Source organism: Eublepharis macularius, chromosome 2, assembly GCF_028583425.1.
Source record: "Eublepharis macularius isolate TG4126 chromosome 2, MPM_Emac_v1.0, whole genome shotgun sequence".
NCBI lineage: Eukaryota > Metazoa > Chordata > Lepidosauria > Squamata > Eublepharidae > Eublepharis > Eublepharis macularius.
In genome coordinates this window covers 223,224,028-223,251,366 of record NC_072791.1, presented here as the reverse complement: position 1 = coordinate 223,251,366, position 27,339 = coordinate 223,224,028, and the positions used below count along the sequence as shown (strand labels likewise).

Genomic DNA, 27,339 nt, shown 5'->3' with positions numbered 1-27,339 from the left:
CTCCAAGTAAGTCTGGGGGCTGGGCTGTAGACCCCAGACACCTGGTTGGAGAAGAAAGGGTGCCAGACAGGTGACGTGGGTGGGGGGCATTTGCAAGGGAGGAGAATCAACTGTTGTGGCTCCATGTTACAAAGGGAAATGAAACGATTCTTCTTAATCTAAACCACAAACTATGCCTGTCAATCTGGTGAAATGAGTCTCAAACTGTTGGATCGAGAGCTTTACGAACAGAATACAGAGATAGAGATTTGTGGATACCTGAATGGTTACTAGATCTTTTGATGTTACTATTTTGTTAGAATGCTGTTAGACATCAGTAAAGGTAGCAAAATTTATGGTTTTTATGTAAGCCTCTTCAGAGAGCACCTTTGGAGAAGAAGTAAACAAACCCCTTAAATAAAAATAAAATAAAATAGAATCCAGTTGGGGGCCCATGTTTGCCAAGATAATGTGACTTCCCACCCATAGACCAGGAGGTGGGCTCTCTGTCCTCCAATGTCCTTGTTCTCCTCCTTACTATCACTCCTTTTGGTTATTCCTTCTGTTGGTGGATAATCTTGTCTACTTTATCATGTAATTCCTTGCCATAATAGTCTGAAAACCTAAACATTGCCCTAAACCTAAACATTGCCCTTAGAATAAGGTCTGCAAATTGCAATGGGGTGCATAATTCTATCTTTGGATTAGGCATTTTCTTGGTGTAAAAGCTAGAATACTTTGAAGGAACTATTTCACATTCCAATTTGAAATGGTGCATTAAGATACGCATTTAAGACAACTGCAAAGAAATTATTCCCTAAAATAACCTCCAGGTTTTGTACAGCACCTGCCAGACATGGCACTTTAAGAATAGCTGTGGAATTTCTGCGATGCCTTGAGGCTAGGAAGCAGTGGCTACAAGCCAAAAGGTTTTGGTGTACTTGAAACTCATTGGAGTCCATGCAACTACTTGCAGTTAAAGGATTTTGTTTCATTGGGAGTGTAGACATTCTTAACTTTCTCTGCTTTGTGCCCAGTCACTCTTACAACCTGGTCTGTGTAAGCAGTTTATATTCTGGGTGTTTATACCTTGGGAAAGCCAGTAAACAATGAAAGAGTGTGTGAGAGTATTGAATTTCCTGGTTCCACAGAGTATAACCTAAGAAAAAAAATCTCTCTTCTATTCTCAGAGAAAAAGATAACTCTATTGAGTTATATCTGTTGGATATTGAAGACATTTTCTTGTTTGAATGAAGCTCTTGTGTTTGCTTGTGGCAATGAAAGTTCCTCTGTACTTGACTCCCATTCTGCATTGAACTGCTCCAGTATCTGTTATCAAGCATTAGACCTCCTAGGAGTTGCCTGACTCTGCTCGCTTATCCCATTCCATCTATAGTCTTTATGTCTTTATAGTGTTGTACCATAAGAAGAGTGTTGCTCTGACCTGGATGGCACAGGCTGGCCTAATCTCATCACATCTCAAAAACTAAGCAAAGCCCTGGTTAGTACTTGGATGGGAGATCGCCAAGGAAGCCTGGGTTTGCTACTTGGAAGCTGGTAATGGCTAACCACCTCTGTTTGTCTCTTGCCTTGAAGATCCTATGGGGTTACCATAAGTCAGCTGCAACTTGATGGAACATTACACACACCATAAGAAGAGCCCTGCTAAATCAAACAGTGGGTCTGTGTAACCCATCTTATCGCCTAGTGGTTAGCCAAATGCCTCCGGGAAATCCACAAGTAAAACATTAAGGAACCATTCCTCACTTCATTATCAAAAAGAGTCCAGTAGCACCTTTAAGACTAACCAATTTTATTGTAGCATAAGCTTTCGAGAATCAAGTTCTCTTCTTCAGATGCCTGATCAGGCATCTGAAGAAGAGAACTTGATTCTCGAAAGCTTATGCTACAATAAAATTGGTTAGTCTTAAAGGTGCTACTGGACTCTTTTTGATTTTGCTACTACATACTAACACGGCTAACTCCTCTGGATCTATCACTCCATTATATATCCCTAGCATGTGATGTCCAGAGGTTTACTGTCTCCAAATTCTGACGATCCAGAGTTGACAGCTATTGATCCATCCTCCATAAATTCATTCAGTTCTTTTATATATTGTCTGTCTTGCTTCTCACTCATGTTTTTATCCTGCCCTTCACCCAAGCAGTTCAGATAGCGTTCTTGAGGTTGGGTTCAAAAGATTGCCACCCCAAGGACAGCGACCGATGCAGCAATAATCCTGTAAAACCCACCCAGAGCACAACAGCACAAAACACTGAGCAGTCTAAAAGGGTGTCCATAAAACTAGTCCTCAGGCTAGCAACATATTAAGGACAGTTTTTAAAAAGATAACCTCCCCCCACTTAAAAGCCTGGGTAAAAAGTGTTGGGGTCTGGTGTCTATGGGAGAGGAGGGTAGGTAATAGGCTAGTCTTAAGAGGAGATGTTCCAGAAATCAAGGGCCACTCTGAAGCAGCTCTGTTTCTGGCTGCTTCTGACAGTGACACACAGAGAGCAACGTTTGGGGTGACCTGTGGGTGGGGGTAATGTGTGAAGAGCCAGTCCTTCAAGTACCTCAACCCCAAACGGGTTAGGCCCTTCAAGGTAAGAACCAGCCCTTTGTGTTGGGGCAGAACAGTGCGTGGGGCATGATCAGATCCCTGTATCTAGCCCCTGGCAGTAGCTGGGCTCTCACACTTCAAAATAGCTGGAATTTCTGAACCATTTACGTGAGTGCATTATAATTTAACTTGGATGTGACCAGAGTGTGATAAAACCATGTTTTTCAAGGAACAGCTGAAGCCTGTATAAGGCCATGGAGGAGAGCATCACCCTGCAAATGGGCAAACTGTTCATTCACTAATAAACAATAATAACATTCAATTTATATACCGCCCTTCAGGACAACTTAACGCCCACTCAGAGTGGTTTACAAAGTGTGTTGTTATTATTATCATCCTCACGACAATCACCCTGTGAGGTGGGTGGGGCTGAGAGCGCTCTGGAAGAGCTGTGACTGACCCAAGGTCACCCAGCTTGCTTCAAGCGGAGGAGTGGGGAATCAAACCCAGTTCTCCCGATTAAAGTCCTGCTGCTCTTAACAGCTACACCAAACTGGCTCCAGGTCTTTCCTTAACTTCCTGTAACTTTTTGTGATTGATTCCTTCCTGACCGTTTTCTCATTTCGAGGTGCAAAGTTCGGCTTATGGAACGTGGGTTTGTTCATGACATTCGTGGCTGGTGTTTAGAGTCGTGCTTGTCTCCCTAGCCTCAGCCACTTTTGAAAAAGTCTCCGTCGTGCTGGTTTTTCTACCCTTCACTGGAAGTCATCCAGATTAGGATCTGCCTGGTGTACAAATATTTCAAGAAATTCAGATCTTTATAACAAAGCTCTGTGAAAGAATACCGAGTGGGAGAGAACTCTGAAACAATTGCAGCTGCCCTGAGGTATTTGGAGAGTCACTGAATATATCCCACGTTTCAAGAATGCCTGGTAAAATAACAGCTTCAGTGGGTATAATTGAACCCCTCTAAGCCCTGTATCGAGCCCCTGTGAGGACTTGTCACTCTAGACAGCTTTCTGCCGCAATATAAATGTAATTCTGTTAATATATGGGACTATCTTTTAACCTCCACATATCTGACCGATTTAAATAAGTTAAGTGTAATAATTTGCTAACAGAACTGTGCTGAACATCAAAGGAATTTCACGTACAAATAAAACCTGACCAGGGTTTGCGGAACGGGGAATAACCTCTCATTTATACTTTACAAAATGCATGTGACGTAGTATCCTTTTTGAATCTGAGTCATGCCTGATTATAGATATTCAGATGAAAGAGAGATTTATTAGTAGATGTCCCAGTTTTATACCATGCATAATCTCCCAGCTATCAAAACAGTACTGCCCTGATTAGGTAAATCCATTGGGAAGGTTTTCAAAAATACAAAACATGAACAATTTAGAATCAACTCTGCTTTGCATTGGTAAGAATAATGAAACTAGACGCTCCAGAATATATCTGTCTAAGGCAATTTTAAATCACTAATTTAAATCAGAATTTTGTATTGTGTTCTTTATCTTCCTTAAAAAAAGTACATGCTAATTTATTGTTGGAACCACAATTTGTAGTGATTTAAAATGGGCAGGAGCCTTTATACAACCTTGGAGTATACTATAAGTAGTAAGTTTAATATTTTTACTATTTTAGAAAATATGTAATACATTTATTTTTATATTTCAATTCTGGTGACCCCAAATATGGTTTCGGCAGCCATGACAGGTGTTTTAAGAGATGGGGTGCGGTTTGAATCCACACTGGTTTTTGTTACCAGTGTTCCTTTCGGCTTCAATCTACCCTTTCTCCATACTCATAAAACTGCCTTAATTACGTATTACTTTCTTGCATGTACTAGAATTAAAATAGATGATTGGTTAGATCAATGTTCTCAGTGAGTTGGAAGGTAAAATGTGCTGTGCTGTTTGATTGATAGGAAGGGTCATAAATAGTTATAATCAGAATACTGAGTCTGTTGCAGAGATGAGGCAGATGGCATGTGGTCATTCACTCAGGAGGATCTGTGGATGATACACCTGGGGCGACTTGCCTATCCCTGCCCCTTGGTATCAAGCCATAATATTACTGCATGCAATATTGTGTCGTCTGATGACTGATGAAAACTCTTCTTCCTTTACAAAGGCAGTCGTTTATAAAAATCATAAGTTCCGCTTTAAAGGATTCTGTGTTTGCATTAAGTTTATACTTCATTTTAAAAAGACAATTTATTACAGCTGAAACTTAAAAAAAAATGGATTTCCCCTCATCCTACAAAATCTTAAGCTGCATTATGGAGTGGTGAAATAATGGGCTGGATCCCGTTGAAAAGATCTGTGCACACAATGAAAGTGATTTTTGTTGATACCCCCCATTCATAGAAGCCCTCTGACTCTCCCAGCTGCAGCATATTGGTGGGGGGGGGGGGGCGCATTTTGGCTGCAGCAGAAGGGAAGAGACAGGGAAGTCATACTTCTGTGCACAGAAGCCCTTCCATGCATGGAAATTTTAGATGAGATCCAACCCAACGTATAGGATGTTTGAGAACTTTTTAAACAAAAATTATTTTAAGGGATTTCTACACAATATAAACATTATAACACAAAAACTAGGGAGTCCTAATAAGCTTTTTGCATCTCTCTATTTATATTATATTATATTATATTGTATTGTATTGTATTGTATTGTATTGTATTGTATTGTATTGTATTGTATTGTATTGTATTGTATTGTATTGTATTGTATTGTATTATATTATTCAGCCAGAGAGCTCTGAATTATGTAGTTATGGTAGATTGGTAAGAAAGAACCTAAGGCTGGTAGATAATTGTTATGGCAGGTACAATTATTACTTGCCATTGTGTTTATCCTTATTCGAGTTGCCCTGTCATTCAAATTTCAATATAGAATTCCTTTCCGCTGCCGGAAATGCCTTTCTTGTGCTAATTTGGTGCAATGTGCTGAGCATACTCTCAGGACAACGCAGTTGGTAAGACAATGAGAAACCAGCAAATGGTTTCCTATGTGGGAGGCTGATTAAGTCGGAATTACTGTTTTGTGCTGTGCATTGGGTTTTTGCTAGTCATAAGCATAGAATCAACTTTGGGCATGATTTAGCCAGGGCTATGCACTGTGAAGACCTATTGATTTCAGCGGGAGAGTTAAGCACGTGCTTAAATCTTGTCTGTTAAAATCACTGGAATGTAACTTTAGCTGGATCGTTCCCATTGTACTTTTAAAGCTGGGCTTTGTATGAAAATGAGCATGGTATATTCCCGTGCACTTTGTATGCGCAAGTCATTTTTTGAAAAGAGATGCTGAGCGTTATACTGATTTGAGTGACATTTGTACATGTAATAAAGAGCCGGAACGTTTCTTTGCATGCAGAAGGTCCCAAGTTCAACCCACAGCATCATCGGTTACAAAGATCAGGTGGAAGGTGATGTGAAGGACCTTTACTTGGGATGTGAGAAAGTCACTGCCATCTTGAGTAGACACTAGAGATGTTGGCAGGCCAGTGATCTGACTCCTTATAAGGCAGCTTCAGGTGTTTATATATGTGAGTTCACGTTTGATACTTCTGGGTTGGGTGGCTGTTAGCAAAAGAAATGGTTCATATGTTAGCATTTGGGTCATCCATCTGTCAAATACTAGAGGCTATGTATCTCAGTTCCCACAAATGCAACTTGAGTATCTCAGTTCCCGCAAGTACAACTTGTGCTTCTGAAGGATAGCAACAGTAATATGTGCTTACAGTAAATGTGCTTGGCCCATGAGCTTCTTGAAGTTGCAGGGCAACCAGTGAAGAAGGTATAGATAAGTCACGTGTTTATATTTTTATTTATTTATTTATTTATTTATTTATTTATTTATTTATTTATTTCTGTATTGGATCTATATCCTGCCCTCCCCGCAAGTAGGCTCAGGGTGGGTCACAACATCATATTATAGCAATTACAACAATATATAAATACCATAAATACTATAAATGTATAAAATATAACTTAAAACCATATAAAACAGTAAAACAATAAAACACAGTCCAACATGGACCTCTAATGGCAAGGTGGTAACTTCAGTACACATCACCAGGGGTAGGCACAACAGATCTCAGTTAGGCTGTGGAAGTGGAGCAGACCAGGCAAAGGACCAGCAGGATAGTTTGCCAGCTACTCAACCACTTTCATAGGCATGGCAGAACATCTCCATTGTGCAGGCCCGGTGGAACTGTAATAAGATCCGCAGGGCTCGGATCTCATCTGGGAGAGTGTTCCACCAGGCTGGAGCCAGAGCCGAGAAGGCTGTGACCCTAGTCAAGGCTAGGTGAATATACTTGGGGCCAGGGACCACCAGCAAATGTGGTGGTATGAGGGAGAGTGTCTGTGAAATTAACTACTTTGTAATTTGGCAGAGTCTGATTAGGATATATGATATAAGGAAGTGAGAGTCACTCCCATGGTTCACCTGTCCAAGTAGGAAACACTAAGTTGTTGTTGCATGGGTGGTTGCAAAATCTCCTGGGTGCATTCCGGTAGTTGTGTTCCTTTGCAGTACTTTATTACCAACCGGCTAATTCTGGCTGTACGGACTTATATGGGTGACAACATGAAGAGATGCTCGCAGTCTTTCCCATGCTGATGTCCACACAGACATTGAACTCTGAATGGTTTTTTCACTTCCATGAGTTGGAAATGAAATGAAGGCATTTAAAGATCTGATACAGATGATGCATTTTTCAAGATTTGGAAATGTCCTCTTTGTTCATATCAGTATATGTCATAGTGGTGTTTTTTCTGGCTCAGTCCCATGAAACGAATATTCAGAGTTACCTTGGCAAAATAATTGAGAATCCCAGGCCTAAATTCCAGAAGGCTAAGCAGGTAACAGGTAAAATGAGTCTCATCTGTTAATGCAAATAATAAGTTGCTTCCCGAAATGTGCATGTCCCTTTTTTCTGGCATTCTAGGATTGCATGTGCTCAGAAACACCAAGTAACTACACAGAAGGCTTCCCCTTCTTCCTACTTCTGTTATATGTTTATTCCGACCTAACATTTATGGTAAGGAATCATTGCTGACGGTCAGATGGAACTTCAAATGCAAAATCATTTCCCTACAAATATTGTGAATATTTAGATTATTTATATTATATTGAGAGGTAGGCACGAACTAGGAAAAAAATGAACCGTGTGGTTCGTGTTTCTTCCTGTTTCATGAACCAGGATCCACGAACTTGCCCCAGTTTGCGAACTGGTTCATGGTTCGTGGGGTTTAAATATCACTTTCTGTGCTGCTGCGAATTGGCACGGAAAAGGGCATTTCACCCCCCTCACACACACACACCGGCTTGAATCAGCTGCTTGTCAGGGATCTCCTGACAAGCAGCTGATGTGGGGGTTTAAATGCTCCTTTCTGTGCTGCTTCTCAGCAGTGGGGAATAGACCATTCCCCCAACTGGCTTGGGTCAGCTGCTTGTCGGGGAGATCCCTGAAAAGCAGGTGATGGGGGTGGAGGTGGTAAATGCCCCTTTCTGTGCTGCTTCGCTGTAGCAGGGAAAGGAGCATTCTCCCCACCACCTTGGGTCAGCTGCTTGTTGGGGAGATCACCGAAAAGCAGCTGATTGGGGGGGTTAAATGCCCCTTTCTATGCTGCTTCACAGCAGTAGGGAAAGGGGCATTTCACCCTTGCAGGCTTGGATCAGCTGCTTGTCGGGGAGATCCCCGACAAGCAGCTGATCGGGGGTTTAAATGCCCCTTTCTGTGCTGCTTTGCAGCAGCACGGAATGGGGTATTGGGCTTTTACACAAACCAAACGAACTGGCAGACCAGTTCGCTGGTTCACGAAGCACGAGCAGGCCCAGTTCATGACGAACTTTAGTTCGTCTTGCAATTTGTGCCCATTTCTACTTTTCATACAAAGAGTTTTAATGTGCTTTCAGGTGCTTCACTAATGAGTTAGGAACCATAGACTTCATCATGTTGCCTTACATACTATCTACTGCTTTAAATATGTACACCTATGCACTACCATGTTTCATGTTGTCAAATGTTAGTCCTAGAATTATGTTCTATTTCAGCTTCATGTTGTCTGTTATCAGTCCTAGAATTCATGATGTTCTGTTTCATCCTTTCTTCTGCTTTGTATTGGATCCTTGCTAATGGTATGTCTTTGTAAACTTGTTTATATTTACCCTATGGCATTGTTTATGGAAATGTCCTTGACACTATATGGAAATGTACTTGATACTGATTGTACTAAGCTCATATTGTGTAATCCACCTTGAATTTCAGTGAGAAAGGCAGACTATAAATGACACCAACAAAACAAAACAAAACAAACAAACAATTTCCCCTTATACTGGGAGAACAGCATGCCGTAAGGAATGATTGAAGCCAGTTTCTTCTCACGCATTGAATAGCACTCCCACACCAAGTCCCATGAAATAGCAAGAAACTTGCATGTGATGGAATGTGGTTGTTCCCGTCTCATTTTTATGTCATTCCTTTTAAATGATGTTTAGATTGTGGTGGGAATGTCTCTGATTATTCCAAACTTTTGGGTCCCTTTTGAACACCAAAATACTACCATTGCACCATCTTGTTACAGAGTGTATAAATGCCCCACTACATGGTTGGGTGGAGATTGTGGGTCTGCTCAATGTCCGCCAGATCTCAGTTACCCAGGAGACTGGAGGGGCTGAGGTACTCTCACAACAAATGGCATATGTCAGTCCCTGGCAGTTAGGTCCCTCAAGCTCTCCACAGTTAACACACATGTGTTCCAGTTGAAGCAACTTTATTGAGATCCATACAGTTCAGAATGTTCACACAAAGGTGGCAATTGGCAGAAGTGACAAGACAAACAAAGGCATTACTAATTATAGGGAAACTTCCCGCCCTTCGGTCCGTTGATGTTCTGGCGCGAAACCCCAAAGAAGTTACATGGGAACCGATTAGTTTAGGCTAGATGGAATACAAAGTGAAAATATCCCAGTCTCTGGGAACAGATACAACGTTTGCTGCTAGCAACTCACCTTCAAGGACACTTGCTGGAAGAAGTGAAAGTATATTTTTTCAACAGATAACGGGGAGGTCCCACTGGCTGTCCTGCATTTCATGTTAGCAGTTAAGACACCCTCAGATGATATATACAGTACACTCTGGCAAACAGTTACGATCAGCACAAAATGCATAACACAATATTGGCAGGTATTGGCATACATGACAGCATACTTGGCAAAGGAAACTTTTAAGTATTTTTGTTCATGGGATGTACACTTATATCTGTGGGAAGCAAATTAGGGACAGACGGTAGGAAAGTGAGAACTTCAGGTGAACAATGCTTTGTTTTATACAACCTGAGAAGTCTTCCCCTGCTCTGCCTCTCGTTTATCACTTATTGCCCTTCGTGGATGGATAGTGATGGTTGTGGGGTGTGTGTGTGTGCGTGTGCGTGCCTGCTTAGTATGCTTGAGAGAGCCTGTTGTAGAAAAACACCTGTTTTTATAGTTCATGACTGCAGAGACTGGTTGGATTAATCACTGTGGCACTTCATTGATTTTCTGCTTCTTCCCTCACAAGTGCGCATTAATGACTAGCATTAGAGGCATTAAAGTTTGCTCATTTTATGAGCAGCAAGATTGGAGTACGGCGGCACCTTCGAGACCAGCAGGATTTTCAGGGTATGAGCTTTCGAGAGACAGAACTTCCTTCTTCAGATATCAATTCATTTTATGAGCTTTGTCCTTCTGGAAGGAGCTGCAATTTTTTGAGCCTCCTGTAGTGATATTCTGCATATATGGCTGGATTCTGTACGGCTCTTATGTGGCCGAACTGTTACTAATTGCACCGCAGCTTACTTTTATTAAGTCTTGCCAAGATTGATATTATTACAGCATTGTTTAAAAAATGAAGGCATTGTCCTTGTCCTTGAGCAATGCTTTACACGCGAACATTAATCTGCATTTTTGGTGGACCCTCTCGTTCAGTGAATGAGAGCTGAAGTTTTGAGAAAATCTTTGTAAAGTAACCAGTTACAGGAAAGAAAGTCGCACACTCTCCGCCTAACTTACCTCTCAGGGCAGGGTTGTTGTGAGGGGAAAAACGGAGGAGAGTGGAGTGATATAAGAGCACATCTTTTCAGGATGCTCCGTCTTTGCAGATAGTTGTGTGCATGACATTCCCTCAGGCCACGGATCTTTGCGCAGCGGTTCACGTAGTTTGCTTTATCCCTCGTTTTGTGACATTCTTTTATTGGAGGTCCCAGCACCGCTTCCAGGTAAAAGGCAGGCAAAAAGCATTCTGCTTAAGAAACTATTTTCTCCACCATCTTTTTTATGATAGTTGGTCTGAGATACTGTTCTTATCTGAGTGGTTTTAAGTTGCGCCTAAGAATTTGCTTTTGATCTTGGTAGATGTCCAAACTTGTTTGGGTCCAAGGAAGGTGATGCATAGAGGTTGTAGCAGTGGTAATGTAAAAATCAGAATGCATTTGATAGTTGGGAGAGGTTCTTATTTGCCTTTAGTGAGAAAAGCTGTTACGGAGGAAGATAGTACAGGAATGTAAGACTTGGGCAAAGGTCAAGTTAAGGTATACGTTGCTGTCCAAATTTGCCAGAAGGTTTACAGTGCAATCCTGTGCAGAGGTACTCCAATCTAACGCTGTTAAAATCAGCTGCATGGGATTGCAGTGTTAATGTCCGAGGTCTCTTATCCGAGATTTTGAAATAATTGTGAAATAATTGGCTCATCTGTTATATCCTTGTTCCTTGCAAAACTTAATCTAAAACTCTTGCATGTATTCCTAAAATAAATTCCAGTTTACTGCTGCTATCAGAAGATCTAAAATATTTCGAAATACTCACTTCTGTCTGAAGCGCATAATGTTCTTGTACTTGTATATCAGAGTTATGAATCAGAAATAGTTAAAATACTTTTACTGTAACAGCATCTGCATTTCCTGTTGTGAGTTCTTTAACTGCTCAGTATTCATAGAGAACAACCAATCCTGTTTTGGGGACAGAATTGCTTTGTAATGTTCCAAGATTCCTATAAAATATTGGAGTGTTTGAAGATCTTTTTTATTGCTTCCGTAGTTCTACTAACATGTGTGAGAAAGAACTGAAATGCCTTTGTGGAAATAAGCTGTGCTATTTTTTGTTGGTTCGTATATACGTCTGTTATGACTAGTATTTTAGGCTTATAAATGAATTGACAATTAACTGAATTTTATTTATGAAGTGTCACTTGCCTTCCAAAATTAAAAAAAATCAATTTAATGTTATGGGATCTTTCAGTGGAAAGGAGTCTACAGTGTGTTGAGAAAACAATGCAGTTGTGAATGTATGTGTAGGTTTGCATTGTTTGCAAACCTACACAGATTTAGAGGCAAACATCTGTGCGTCCTTACTAATAAGTTTCTTAAAACCTCAATTTACCAGCCCATAAAGTGTTGCTAGAGTGCTAGCTCATGCTGGGATTGTCAACTGTGGAAATGTATACCACTGCAGATGTCTCTGTACCCCAGGATAATCTAGAATCCAGTAGTTTGCATCAGTTTGGAAGCAGAATTTATGTTATTTATTGTCTGCCTTTTTCACTGAGACTCTAGGCAGATTGCACAGTGTAAATTAGTACAATCAACGGCTGGGACATTTAATAGACAATACAATGGGGTATTTATTTATCTAACCCCCATCCTGAAAATATGCCCAGTAAATAAGTCTTAAGTTCCTCAGCCAAGTTTTCTTGGACAATATGAGGAAACCTGTGTCTGTTGAAGTGTTTAATTTCTGTCCATTCTTAATCCATCTTTGTTGTTCTTTTTCAACTCTTGCCTCTGAGTTCTCAGTGTCCTACTCACACTCCCCAAAACTTACTTCATGGCAGCGAACCCTAAAGCCTTTACATGCTACCATATATTCTACTGGGGGGACAGGGAGTTGGGGAAGTTTTTATTTAGAACAGCCTGATCCACCAGAATCTTAGGAGATTGTTTGATTAGATCCAGTTAGCCAAACCACCTTCAGGAACCTCTTCACCAAAAAGAGCAAAGTTGTGTCCCACGTTCTTAATTCTTCATGGAGTTAAAGATATCATAATTGATGGCATCAAAAGCCATTGAGAAATCAAGGAGAATCAGTATGGCTCTACTCCCTTTGCGGGTTACCTAGGAGGCTGACCAAGAGAGCCTCTATCCTGAAAACCTCCTCAATCCAACAGACTTAGTTCAGAATTAATTATTACTTCATCCAAGAGCATTCTTGAGACAGCCCACAACAACCCATGCAATCTTTGTCCCAAACCAGTAAATTAGAAGCCTGTAGTTGTTTAAATAGACTGGATCCAAAGATGGCTTCTAAACGGCTGGTAAAGTACCTGTGGCATGGGAGGAATTTATTACCAAAGTGGCCAGATTAGCATGGCTTAATATGAAGGCTGTAGATGAGGAAGGCAAGTGGTTATACAAACCTCTGGTCTGCATTCTCTGATGACATTGGCTTAAACTTCCCCAAGCAACCATGTCTAACATGTAAGTCTAGTCATCTTTCATATAGAACGAACAACCCCAGGGTTGCACTTGATCTGTCGTCATTTGTAGTCCTTTGCAAAAGGAGTCATAATGGACTACTGATGTGTCTGTGTGATCTTCAGTGCAATCCTAAGAACAGTTACTCCACGCTAAGCCCAATGAAATCAATGGCCTTGGACTGGAGTAACTCTGTTTAGGATTGCACTGCTTGTCATGAAAGTTGCATTAAGTTTGGACACACCTCTACTGGGTGACTACACTCACAGCTGTGATGCTGCTGGAGAAATAATATTTCATTGCTACCAACGCTTCCCCTGAGTTGATTTTTAAATGGGTGGTGTGCCGTGTTTGATCAGACTTGACCATTTTGCACTCTAGTCATTGTCCTAGCTATATAATCTCTATCTGCTCCCTGGAAAACCAAGAGGTTGTCTTGGATTTACAGACTGGGAGTGGGTGTCAAGGAGCCATTGTGTCAATTACCTGTGTCATTCAATAGGACGAACTGGGGCTCAACAGAAGATCCTGCTAAATCGGCTGAAAATTCCCCAAGGCTCTCATTGAAGATCCATTGACACTGGAGGCCAGTTTAGTTGGCCTGCTACATCTATGCCTTGTAGGTTCCACATTTACCAGGTAATGGTCGGTCTATGCCAAGGGAAATGTTAACAGTGCCCTCACTTGCAAACCATTTTATTCCAATCCCATGCAGAACACCTATTCAAGTAGGCGTCTTGCCTTAAGTCTAAGCCAAAGACCTGTTACGTGTTTAGGAGCAACCATGTCAGTTACCTGCATAAAAAATATCAACTTGGAACCAGGCTTTGTGATAGATAGTTTCATAGTTGTCGTGGTGGCTGTGAATTCCTGATGCACAACGACATGCAACGCTATGGATGTTGATACCACCCAAGGCACTGAAAAGCCAGAGCAGTTTCCAGTACCTGGCCCAAAGCTCATGGGCTTTGTTGCAACATAAGTTGAGTATGTTGGGTATACATTTTTGCCTAATCATAGGTATAAAAGTGGTTCCATTGCCTTATAGTGTGAGGCAGTCTTAAATTTTGAAAGGAGAGAGCCTGAAAATTGATAGGCATTCAGATTATATTTTGAGGGCAAGCATGTTTTTAAAAAATAAAAACTTGGGAACCGTTGGATGGATTTCTGGATGGATTCAGGGCATCTTGGGAAACAGTTTGTAAAGAAATCTATCAGGGATAAGGAACTCGATTAATAAACAACACTCAGATTTTTTTAAAAAATTAATTGAGTTGCGAAGTAAAGGGAAGTAAGCATTGTTTCTTTATGAATTAGACAAATGTTTAAGTCTTGGCTAGGAACAATTATGACTCTGCCCTCTTATATTTAATTGCAGTTGGAGATCTCCACCACTAATGGCCATATTAGCAGCAATTAAGAACAGCTGCCAATCCCTTTCATCAGAAAATGTCCCATTATGTTTAAGGCCTTAATTTTTCCACCGTCTCTTCCAATTTAACGGCATACGAATAGCATCCATCTGCTGCCCCGAGGGCCCTTGGCCGTTCTTTTAAAGTAACAATAAAGGGTGCTTGCAAGAAATCCTTAGTAACAACCTATTCTTTGACAAGCTGATAACTCGAATTCCCCTGCCTCCAGTCCTGTCTTTAATAAATAAGTAGCCCACCTTATGCGCCATCTGGATTTTTATGTGACTAATAATTTTAAATGCTCAAAAGAGGGCTTTGTGATTTATAGGAAAGAATAAAAGAAGTTCACACATTGATTGTTAGGAACTCAAATCCCTTGTCAGATATGACGTAAGATGGAATTGACAGCGTTGGTACTGTTTAAAAGGTTAAATCTTTATACCAATACCCTGCCGGATTTACCCATGATTAAGATGGAACCGTAGTTATTTGTAACAATAGCTAAGCCTGTGAGTGATTCACACAACATGTGGTGAGTCTTACTCTCAGTATGGTTTGCAGACCTTCCGTTGCCTGCCTGTTGTGCGAACAGTTATTCTTTACTACTGTGACTGTCAGCTTAGTTAAAATTCAGGCTATTGGTTGTGTGCCTTAATTAGCTCCTTGAGATGAAAGTGAAAGGTGGGGGCCAGTCAGACCTCTTCGGCAAACTTCACAGGTCTCGCTGATTTTCTGGTTGCAGGGGATGATCAGCCATTTGCAAACCCTTTCCGTTATCAATCTGTGCCTTTGGATCCCGGCCGTCACAAAAGGCCATTGGCTGCTTTCAGATGCTGCGTCAAGCCGACATTAAGTCAGAATGTGCACGAACCTGGCTTGATGGCAGAGAAACGAACTGGTTTCCCATTGTGCATGAATTCCATGGTTTAATCAGAGTTAATTTCTCCATGAAACTTGAGATTTTTAACTAGGGCTTAATCCAGGTTTAGAATCCAGATTTAGAATCTTGGTGAGAACTAACTCTGGTTAAGATGTGTGCCTGGAGGTGGTTTTAAACTAAGACTCCTGTGTGAGAAATGTAGGGGGAGGGAAGTGAAGCCCACTGGTTTATGCACATTCAGGTTTACTGTGTCAGTCCCTGGCAGTTAGGTCCCTCAGGCCCTCCACAGTTAACATGCAGGTGTTCCAGTTGAAGGAGCTTTATTGAGATCCATTCAGTACAGGTGTTCACCCGAAGGTGGCAATTGGCAGAAGTGAGAATTCAAACAAAGGCATTGCTAATTATAGGAAAACTTCCCGCCCTCCTTGGGTCCATTGACATTCTGGCGCGAAACCCCAAAGAGGCTGCATGGGAACAGATTAGTTTAGACTACATGAAGTACAAAGGAAAATATCCCAGTCTCTGGGAAAGTTACAATGTTTGCTGCTGGCAGCTCTCCTCGAGGACACTTGCTGGAAAAAGTGAAAGTATATATTTTCAACAGATAATGGAGAGGTCCACTGGCTCTCCTGCAATTAATATCAGAAGTTAAGACACTCTCAGATGATCTACACAGATCTATACAGAATACAGTATACAATTCTGGCAAACAGTATTGCCCAGCAGAATACAATCATGGCAGGTATACTGGCATACATGACATACTGTCTGCTTGACATGATGTCAATACAGGCTTGGGTAAGATAGAAAAGTTCTGCAGAGAGAGAGAGAGAGAGAGAGAGAGAGAGAGAGAGAGAGAGAGAGAGAGAGAGAGAGAGAGAGAGAGAGCGCAAACCAGGTAATGGAAGGATAATGGTTTCTTCTCCCTTTGCTTGGGAGCTCAGAAGAATTTACACAAAAATCTGGCTTAGCATATTGACTTGAGTTGCACTTCCTTCATGACAAGAAATAATGAAAAAATACATTGCAAGAATTGTAGTGTTTCCATTTTTCTTCTTGACGTGTGATGATTTTCATTCCACAATGTTGGAAATCTTTGTTCTCCTCACTGCTAGCATAAAACCCAGAAATTTCTTGTGTGACCCTTGGGGCGGGGGGAGGCAGTGTGGTGTAGCATTTTGAGTGTTGGTCTCTGCCATGGAAGTTTGCTAGATGATGTCAGTCCCTGGCATTTGGGTCCCTCAAACCCTCCACAGTTAACACGCATTGAGATCCATACAGTTCAGGATGTACACACAGGTGGTAATTGGCAGAAGTAACAATTCAAACCAAGGCATTACTAATTATAGGGAAACTTGCCGCCCTTTGGGGTCCGTTGACATTCTGGCGCGAAACCCCAAAGAAGTTACATGGGAACAGATTAGTTTAGACTACATGAAGCACAAAGAAAAATATCCCAGTCTCTGGGAAGAGATACAATGTCCACTGTTAGCAGCTCTCCTTCAAGGACACTCGCTGGAAGAAGTGAAAGTATATTTTTTCAACAGATAATGGAGAGGCCCCATGGGCTCTCCTGCAGTTAATCTTCGCCGTTAAGACACACTCAGATGATGTACACAGAATACAGCATGTAACTCTGGCAAACAGCATTGACCAGTACAAAATGCAGAATACAATCATGGCAGGTATGCTGGCATACATGACATACTGCCCCCCCGAACATTGGCCCCCCTCTCACATCGGGACAGGTTTGTCAGGGTAGAGCTTATGAAATTTTCTTATAAGTCTTGGAGCATTCATATTAGAGCTCTCAATCCATTCCCTGTGACTCAGTGAAATACTTACAATGAACTAAATAAAAAAGTTTTCCATGTTTTATTTTAGAGTCTAGGATGTCTTCTGTTGCATAATGCGCTTGTCCATCTACCAGGATGGGGCGGGGAGCTCCACGCTCCGGATGCCGTTTATCGGTGCGGCGGGCGGGGGGGAGCTTTCTTCAGGAGGCTGAAGTGGAATACTGGGTGGATGTTTCTTAACTTCTTTGGTAAATCCATCTCTTCAGTCACTTCATTTATTATTTTCTTTACTGGGAAGGGTCCCAAAAATTTCCATCCAAGTTTTTTACTAGGTTGCTCCCCCTGCAAGTGTTTGGTAGAGATGTATACATATTCTCCTGCTTGCAGCTTCCACTGAACAGATCGTTTTCTGTCAGCAAACTTTTTATAATCCTCTTTGGCTTTTTCCAGTGCCTTTTTTATGACCTCCCATTGGGTCGTTAAGCTAGTCCACCACTCCCCAGATCTCCTAGTTGTTGAGATTTTGGGGTTTGAGCAAAAGGCATTGCTGTGCCCTCGTAGCCTTGTACTACCATAAATGGGGAGGCACCTGTGGAACTGTGTATTGAGTTGTTACAAGCATATTCGGCAAAAACTAAGAAATCAGTCCAATTATCCTCTTGATAATTGATGTAGCATCTTAGGAACTGTTCTAACACCTGGTTAGTTCTCTCCATTTGCCCATCGGTCTCGTGATGATGGGCGGAGCTAAGTCCTTGTTCAGTCCCTGTTACTTTGAGTAGCTCCTGCCAGAAGTTGGCAACAAACTGGCCTCCCCTGTCTGAAATTACTGCATCTGGAAAAGAGTGCAGCCTGACCACGTGTTGCACAAAGAGGGTGGCCAGTTTCTTTGCTGTGGGAATAGTAGCACAGGGAACAAAATGGGCTTGTTTAGACAAAAAATCAACCACCACTAGAACTACGGTTTCCCCCTTCGAGGGGGAAAATCAGTGATAAAGTTCATTGAGACTACAGCCCATGGTCTAGGGGGCATTTCTAGTGGTTGTAACAATCCGGGGGTGTGTGTGTCCCTCCTCTGGGTTTCCCTATTATACACACTTGACAAGAAGATACATACTGAGAGATAGCTTTTCTCATATTTGGCCACCAAAATTGCCTTTGTACTAGATGTAATGTTTTCAGGTACCCAAAATGGCCAGCCAATTTGGAAACATGACATTGTTTCAACACTTCCCCTCTTAAACTGGCTGGTATATACAATTTATTGTTTCTGTACCAGTAACCATTTCCCCCTTCCTTCAGTTCAGTTTTTGGTACAGCTTCCCCTTCCTTTTCCAACTCTTCTTTAACTCTTTTCTCCCAGTCAGGAAGGTCAGGCTTCATATTTGCCTTTGTGGTTTGACTATGGGTAGTCACGCCCCCTCCCAGTTGGGTTGGTGAGAACATTGTGTCAATCACCTCCTCCCTTTGGCTTTCATGTTGGGGCATGCGCGAGAGCGCGTCTGCCAGGAAGTTAGATTTGCCGGGGAGGTGCTTCAGAGTGAAATTGAACTTGGAGAAGAATTCCGCCCACCACAAGTTTTTGGTACTTAGTTTGCAGGGGGTACACAGGGCTTCTAGGTTCGTATGATCAGTCCATACTTCGAATGGTACCCTAGCCTCCTCTAATCAGTGTCTCCAAGAGGTTAGAGCCAGTCTAACAGCTGAAGCTTCTTTATCCCAGATCGCCCAGTGGCGTTCAAACTCAGAGAATTTCTTTGACACATACGCACAGGGGTACAATTTCCCCTCATTATCTGCTTGCTGGAGTACACCCCTCATGGCAATATCGCTAGCGTCCACTTGTACAATAAATTTATGGTTCTCGTCTGGGTGTTGCAGTACCAGCTCGGAGGTGAACAGTTTTTCTAAATGGTCGAACGCCTCTTGGCATTCTTTAGTCCAGGTTAATTTAGCACTGGGTTTCATTCCTTGAGGCCTCTTGAGGTGAATTATGACCCAAAAAAACACATGAACCAGGCCGGTCGTGAACCAGTGGTTTGTGGAAGCTTGTTTCCATGAACTTCCACGAACTGGTCTACTGCCTCATTTGGGATCCCCACTTGCCGCCTGCCAGCTGATAGTTTAAAGGGACCTGCCCTTGCAAGCAGCAGTGCCCTTTCAACTGTCAAGTTCCCCTTTCCCTGCTGCTGCTAAGTGGCTGGAAAGGGGCATTTAAACCCCACGAACCACGAACTGGTTTGTAAACTGGCCCCAGTTCGTGCCAGTTCGTGGTTCCTGGTTCGTGAAAACCCACAAACCTCATGGTTTGGTTTTTTTGTGGTTCATGTCCCTTTCTAATCCAGACCCAGCATGCAGAAAATCATAAGGTGATTTTTGAACCCAGAGTTTCTGCAGTCTTAGGCTAACACACTCAACATTATGCCACAGTGGCTTAGTTTATGTTGCCTTTCTGCTTTTTGTAAACTTGTACACATGAGCTCAGTTTTTTCTCTTTAAAGTATATGTCAAAAGTAGGAATTTCAGTGCTTTGTTTTAAGGTTTGCAAATATGAAGCCTTCACATTTTTAGCAGTGAGTCCCATTCTGTTTCTCCTTTATACTTTTCTTCCCGTTCCCACTCTACTGAAAAAGGTGTGCAATATTTGGAAGGCAATTTTCTCTTCCTTAAATTTCCATTTAAGCTGCCAAACCAGGTCAATGTTCAGCTGCCATTTTAGTGAGAAATTGCTTCAAATAATTGCCATTGTGGCTGAGAGTTAATAAATTTCTACAGGGACATAAAAGAAACAAATTTCAGCTGCACATATGCAGATGAGAGACATACACAGTAGTGTTTGTGAAGTGGATAATGGGTAGAGAGATTTGCATTGTCTGATTTTTCTCAAGCATTCAAGAGCTGGAACTTGTGAGGCAAATGGCAGCAGTGTGCCTTAATGTGGGTTTTGGAAAGAGCTACGAGTCAATTAGGCTCGAAGGCTTTGAGGGCATTCCAGATGGTGGGGGCATTGTTGGAGAAGGATGAACCACCTGCTGTGAGCAAGCAGCAGGGACAGAAAACGGGGTTTGATTGGCGAGGGGAACATGCTGCCGGAGAAAATGTGAGAGAAGGGGGCACGTGGAAGGAGCATCTTGAATTCAACGATTATGCTAGAAAGGCAATTCATTGTTCAAACACAAGCACAGAAACGTCTTATGGCAACGGTGGAAGGCTAGAGCTCAGAGAAGAGGAGCATTAGCCGAAGGAATTGCCGGGATCCTACAGAAGATGGGCGTGTGAAAGAAGAGTGGTGATTGCACCACGTTGCAACAGATAACTCCTTCCCTTCCTTGTGGAAAACTGCCACTACTCTTCCCACCCCATTCCCACCCTGTTGATGCATTGATAGGCTTGGCTTTGTGTTTTAAAGAATATGCCAAACAGATCCCAAAAGGCTTTGGCTAAACAGACCACTTCCTGCTCACGTCTCGTAGTAACTAAACATGCCGGAGAAGGCAAACGTCAGTCATGCCCTGAGTCCATGAAGAGCAAGAGGGTAGGGAAGTCTTGGTAGCGGTTTCATGAACGTGGATCCCCTTTGCCTTGGAGGCTTGACAAGAGTTGAAGTCTGAGAGCCAAGCTACAAGCGACGCTGTACACAGGTTGGACGCTTGTCAGCTTCCCTCTAGTTTTGGTGGGAAATGTAGGCATCCTGGTCTTGCAGCTGTAATGGAGAGCCAAGCTGTAAAACCAGGACGCCTACATTTCCCATCAAAACTTCAGGGAAGCAGACAAGTGTCCAACCTGTGAAAGGCGTCACTTGTAGCTTGGCTCTAAGCATTGTTGTGGAGTGTTGTGAGTTTTTCTGTTCGAACTGATCTTACAGACTAAGGGGATATTGAGTGGAGGAGGAGACAGAATAATGACCCCGTGGCTTTGGAGAGTAGGGCAGCATTACAAAATGGGCAATGACTTATTCTAAAAGTGGTTCCAGGCGCTAAAAGAATTAAGTTTGGAAAAAGCGCAAAAGAGCTAGGTACAAAAGGCCAATAGAAGCCAATCATTGGAAGATTGGTTGATAAAAATAGAATTTAGACAAGAAAGCTATGCAGTGCACTCCATGGTCTATTTCTATAGCTTATGTTTGTGGCTGAAGCTTTCTACACAGAGTAAGATTTTGGGATTCTGAAATGACCCTAACGTTCATGGGTGTTTAAAAAACGATTTAATCCAGCGGAGGTGACAAATAAAAATCGGAGGAAGAGCCCTGACTGAATCCTTGCATCTCTAAAATGTAATTTTACAAAGAAAAAGAGGCCGACATAGAGCCGTTCAAATAGATAGTTTTAAAGAAGCAGATTATTTCAATGCTTAAATGTCATCCAGAAGAAACTTGGTCAGGGAATAGTTTCTTATTGTGGTTGCCTAATATGGTTGCCCTTTACGCATATCCTTTACAGCAGGCTCTCCTTTCATTTTCAAATGCAGTCTTGCTGACATCTTGGCAAAATAATTTGAAGCAGATGGTTTGAAACTCTTTAAATGAGAAGAACTTTATTTGGTTCCATAATTATATGGCTGCTCAGAAGACTGGCGTGCAATTGAGGTTTATAGCTATAGATGTTAACGGTATGAAGGAATACGCATTGATATGTTGCCATATGCTGTTGAATGATGGCTTTGCTCATCATCTACAGATGGCTAAATGTTAGTAAGAATGAAAATGCAACCCATCTAGTATTTTTTTTATCCTGCCCTTCCTCCAAAAAGCTCAGAATGGCACGGCTCTTCCTCCATCATTGTCTTCACCCTCTTACCCCGCCACGATGTAACTAAGAGACAGTGACTGGCCCAGGGTCCCCTTTATGGCAGATTGGGCATTTGAACCCAGGTCTCCCAGACTGTAATGCGGCGCTCGAAAGATACTATAATGTGCCTTATTTGGACAGACCCTGCCAATGTGCTTTGAAAAAGGTTGACTCCATTGCCCATTTGATATTGGAACGTCCTCATGGTAACTTTCATCACAAATTATGGATTGCCCCTGTTTTAACTAAAGTACGTCTTACTGTATTAAAAGATAATATAGTTCCCTATCAGCTGGTGGACAGAGACCCGAGAACTACACTGGCTGTGGCGAAATACCACGAAACTTGCAACTGAACCTCCAAAAATTATTCTGTGATTTGTTGTGTGTTTCTGATGAATGTGCTGCAATTTGAATTTGTTTTTGGAAGTCACATTGTATCGCATACATTACTGTGTTTACTGTGAGGCACGGTCACTTTAATGAACAGGCACTAGCACTTTAAAGTTCTAAGAAAATTGTTTACAAGCGCTTGGCATTTTAGAACTGAATTTAGATTTGTTCTTGTATGAATTGCTACTTGTATGATATGTTATTGAAGAGATTAATTGCCTGCTCTCTGGTTGGACCAGTTGCCCATAAACTTTATGATCTTGTATGTTTCATGATGAGTTTTGATGTTTGATGTTTACGCCACTTGGAGTGGTGGGGAAATAGCCATTTAAACTGTAGGTGGGTCTTTGCTGGCTGACTGGGAACTTCCGGCTGGCCAGCCAAGCCCAGCTGTTTAAATGGACATTCCCTCTGAGTGGCAGGGAACTCCCAGCCGGCCAGCCAAGCCCCACCTGCAGTTTCAATGGCCATTACCCCACTACTCTGAGTGGTGGGGAAATGCCCATTTAAACTGTGGGTGGGGCATGGCTGGCTGGCTGGGAACTCCTGGCCGGGCAGCCAAGCCCCGCTGTTTAAATCAGCTGCTTGTTGGGGAGATCCTCGACAAGCAGCTGATCGGCGAGTTTAAATGCCCCTTTCCTTGCAGCTTTGCAGCAGCATGGAAAAGGGCATTTAAAATGAACCAAACGAACCAGCAGACCAGGTCGGAAGTTCGTGGAAACAAGCTTCCACGAACCACTGGTTCGGGAACCACAAACCGGGCTGGTTCGTGATTCTTTTTGGTTCCTGTTCCGTTTTGTGCCCATATCTACTTCTGAATATTCTATTTGAGTTCAGTAGCACTTTAAAGGCCAACACAATTTTCCAGAGTATAATCTTTTCAGTGCAATCCAAAACAAGGTTACTCCAGTCTAAGCTCATTGACTTCAGTGGCCTTAGACTAGATAACTCTTCTTAGGATTGTGCCATTATGTATGTATGTATGTATGTATGTATGTATGTATGTATGTATGTATGTATGTATGTATGTATGTATGTATGTATGTATGTATGTATGTATGTATGTATGTATGTATGTATGTCATTTATAGTCCACCTTTCTCACTGAGACTTGCGGATTACATAGTGTTAGATTAGTACAATCAGTATCAAGGACATTTCCATACAGTGTCAAGGACATTTCCATAAACAATGTCATAGGATTTTAAAAAGATACAGCATTAGCAAGGATCCAGTGACTCAAAGCTCATTAATGACTCAAAGCTCACTTCATCAGATACAAATGAGAATGAAGATGCTTCAACCCTTATATCCAGTTCAGAAGGTGGGAGGGGTTTTACCAAGAAAAGCCAATTGGAGCCTGGATACGAAGGTACAATGCAAAACATCATCAGCTTTATTAGAACTAGGAGATACGCATAGAGATGGGAAATGGAGAAAATTATTCCCTGTCATGGGATAAGAATCCAGTGTCCTTATTTAATGGATTCTCATTCAGCATCCCCTGTTGTAATCGCCCTTTGAAGTTTCACCGAAAGGGAACTGCCACTCTTCCTTCTTATCTGAAACTGATGAACTGAACTTCGTTCTACTACTACAGACTAAGGTGGCCACCAAACTGAATATTCTGTATCTCTCAAACTGCACATAATTTTAACTTGACCACAGTATCATAAAATTCCTCATACTCTGCTGCTTCTCTCCCATTGGCTTCTCTGGTATCTAGATCTGGTTGTTGTTCCCTTCCGAATACTTGAGGCTAAGTTGTTGCAAGGAAAGGTGGCGTTGATATTCCTCTTTTTAACATTTAATTCAGGGCAGGTATCAGAAATGTTGGCATTATCAAAGTGCCCTTTGAGCACAACATGCTTCTCTCTGTCTAGTGCCAGTTTTCCTTTTTGTCTGTGTCCCCATGTGTGGCATCAGAGACTATGCTGAGGTTCAGGAGAGATTTTTTGGTGTACATTTTTAATATACCTTCTTGGGATGGTCCAATCCCTGGCATTTCCTGTTAAATGATTAGATAGCAGGTGATGTGAAAGACCCTCTACCTGAGACCTTGGAGAGCCTCTACCAGAATGAGTAGATGGTACTGCCACTGATGGACCAATAGTCTGATTCACTGTAAAGGAGCATCGTGTGTCCATGTGTGTGCATACACGTGCATGAAAAGAATCTGTGCGCTGTTGGATTTGGGGCAGCATCTATATATATATATATGTTTTCTCCCTCCCTCTATGGTCAAAAACCTTTTCTGTACATGAGGTGCTGCGTATACTTTCCTGCACATCTTTAATATCACTTTCCATGTAGAGCGTATCACAACATCCTTCCTTTTCACCTAGAGGTGGAGTAGTTTCATTTTATTACCATACGCCGGCTCTTCTTGTTTGTATCAAGTGGTTGTTTGGCTTGTGTAGGGTGATCAGGGGAGCAAGAGTAGTAGCAGCTGATGTTATTTTTGTGCACTGGACGTGCTGGAAGGGAGGCACGTGGTCCCTTATAACTCTGATCCACTGTCACATGGCTAAAAGAGGAATTCGATTTCCAAATGCAAAGGGCTCCAACTGAATGTTTATCAGAAATCTGAAGGCGGGAGCTCTGACTTTCAAAAGCTGACACCTTGAAAATCTTATTGATCTCTAAGGTACCACTGGACTCAGATCGCTCTATACTAGAAACCCAACATTTTGCCTCTTTACAGTGCTCAATTTTTTCCATTCCTCCTCTGGGACCTTAAACCTAATCCTTGCACTGCATTGCAGTGTGGTTGTTGCTTCCAAGCTAAATGGTATGATGTTAAAATGGAGTCAGGAGCTGACTGCAATTTTAACCACATCAGCAGAGCTCACATGTCTTTTGTGCAGTAGGAGGAAAAGGTGCGCTGCTGTAGTTGAAATCACCCCACAGATAATTGAATAATTGGCCAGCTGAAAGGTTAGTCTGGGGACTACTTGAAGAAAACACTTGATGACATTGTACATTGCTGGAAGAAATAGTCCAGAATGAATGGGGAAATAGAAGCCTGCTTCCCCCAGAGTGTGAAGGTCTTCACAAATTGACTTCAGGTGATTCTGACGAAGAGCCCTTTCGACAAAACGGTTTCTCCAGCCACCACCTGACAGTAGTCAAGGGCACAAAGGTACAGGCAGGTTCTCACTAAATGAAGATTTGCAGCAGCAGGTAGAGCTGGTCAGGGCTCTCTCCTTCAACAAATAGTTGTGCAAGTTGTGTAACGTCAGAATCTTGAACTATAACATGTTCATTTCATTAAAAAACCCCAAATTTGTTGTTGTATTTATTTATTTTATTCAATTTATACCCCGCCCTCCCCACAAATGGGCTCAGGGCAGCTAACAACGTTCCAAAAAATACATTAAAAGTCACAAAAACATAAAATCAAGAATAATTTTTAAAAAGTCATTAAACTAGTCCAGGAGCAGGCTATTTAAACAAATATTGGGAGTCCATGTACGGACATAGCAGATGGCCGAGGGCAGCCCCAGAAGAAGTGGGGCTAATCGTGGGGCTAATCATAGCAAGAAGACCCGTGCTAAATCAAAAGCTGACACAGTGTACTGTTCTTAATAGGCTGGTTAGCAAGAGGTGAGATGACCTCTTTTGGGCCCATGTGGAGTACTGTTACCTGGATCTGGCAGTGGTATTAGCAGAAACTGGTAAACTAGAGCCGGGGCAGTAAAGAAAAAAATAGCCCACAATATTAGAGAGATCCGAGGAAGGAGGGAATTTTAAACGGCTAATTCTTTTCGCCAGCCAGAACCATAGCGGTATCCTCTCAATAACATCTTGACGAGACTTGTGTGTGTAAAGTGCCATCAAGTCGCAGCAACCCCCATCGTTGTTTCAAGGCAAGAGATGAACAGAGATGGTTTGCCATTGCCTGCCTCTGCACAGCCACCCTGGACTTCTTTGGTGGTCTCCAGCCCTGGACTTCTTTGGTGGTACTAACCAGGGCTGACACTGCTTAGCTCCTGAGTTCTGATGAGATTGGGCCAGCCTGGGTGATGAGATTTGTTAGTCCTTCTTAAAATAAAATTCTTCATGTAAATGGGGTCTACAAGGCACAGCTAATGCTGAAGAGCAAGATGTCATTCAGGAAAGTAATTAAAGCCTTGGGTAAAATTCAGCAGAAACTGCTGACCTTGGTTATATTGAGCTTGGCTGAGGCAAGGCGAAAATGGCAGGGGCCTTTCCAGCAGTGAAATCCTAAGCAGAGTCACTCCAGTCTAAGCCTATTGATTTCAGTGGGCTTAGACTAGAGTAACTCTGCTTAGGATTGTACTGTAAATGTTGAATCAACAAGTTTGGAGCAAAGGCTCATGGATATGCACTGGTTGCTTTTTGTGGTCAGTCTAAAAATGGTTGCTGGTGGAGCAAGCCAGTCAGCATTTGTATCCTAGGAGTTTTCCCAGAGAGGAGATGTCATTCAAAAGTTCCACGTCATTGGGGTTTAGCAAGCTCGGCCAGTGGTTTTTGGTTACCATGAAAGGCAGCTGATGGTGGAAAAAAGATGAAATTTCTTAAAACTTTCTTCCAAACGTTTGTCCTCCTTTTGAATGTGGTTTCCGAATGTCTATAAAATATCTAGTCTGAAAACTGGCAAATGATATTTATGTTTCTACAGTGTGCCTTGTTTAAAAGATTAACGTTGAAAAACAGATTTCAAAATGGGCACATGTTCATTTTAATTTTGTATGATACGTGATAAAAACTTTACGTGGCTCTCCTTTGTACATAACTGTTCTCCTCTGGAATTGGAATGCGTTATTCCTAACAAAAGATTGTGCCTATTACCTTCCTATTTGAGCATATTATGGCACTTGTTAGCTCCGAAGGGCCCCCATAGGGGGTGGACGTGTGTGAACAAAATGTTTTGCAATGATCGGACCCAGTGGGCCCAAAATAATTGATTTCTAGTATCAGAACATGTCTGCCAACACTTCATAGTTGACTGCGTCAAAGCTTCTGTTCTGCTTAATGTCAGTTAAGCT

General features: G+C 42.1%; 1 protein-coding gene across 3 annotated transcripts in view; it reads left to right on the top strand.

Annotated features, from left to right (window-relative positions):
- Positions 1-27,339, top strand: part of MYO1B (myosin IB) — a 211,803-nt gene that overhangs the window by 67,941 nt on the left and 116,523 nt on the right. The window lies entirely within an intron of this gene.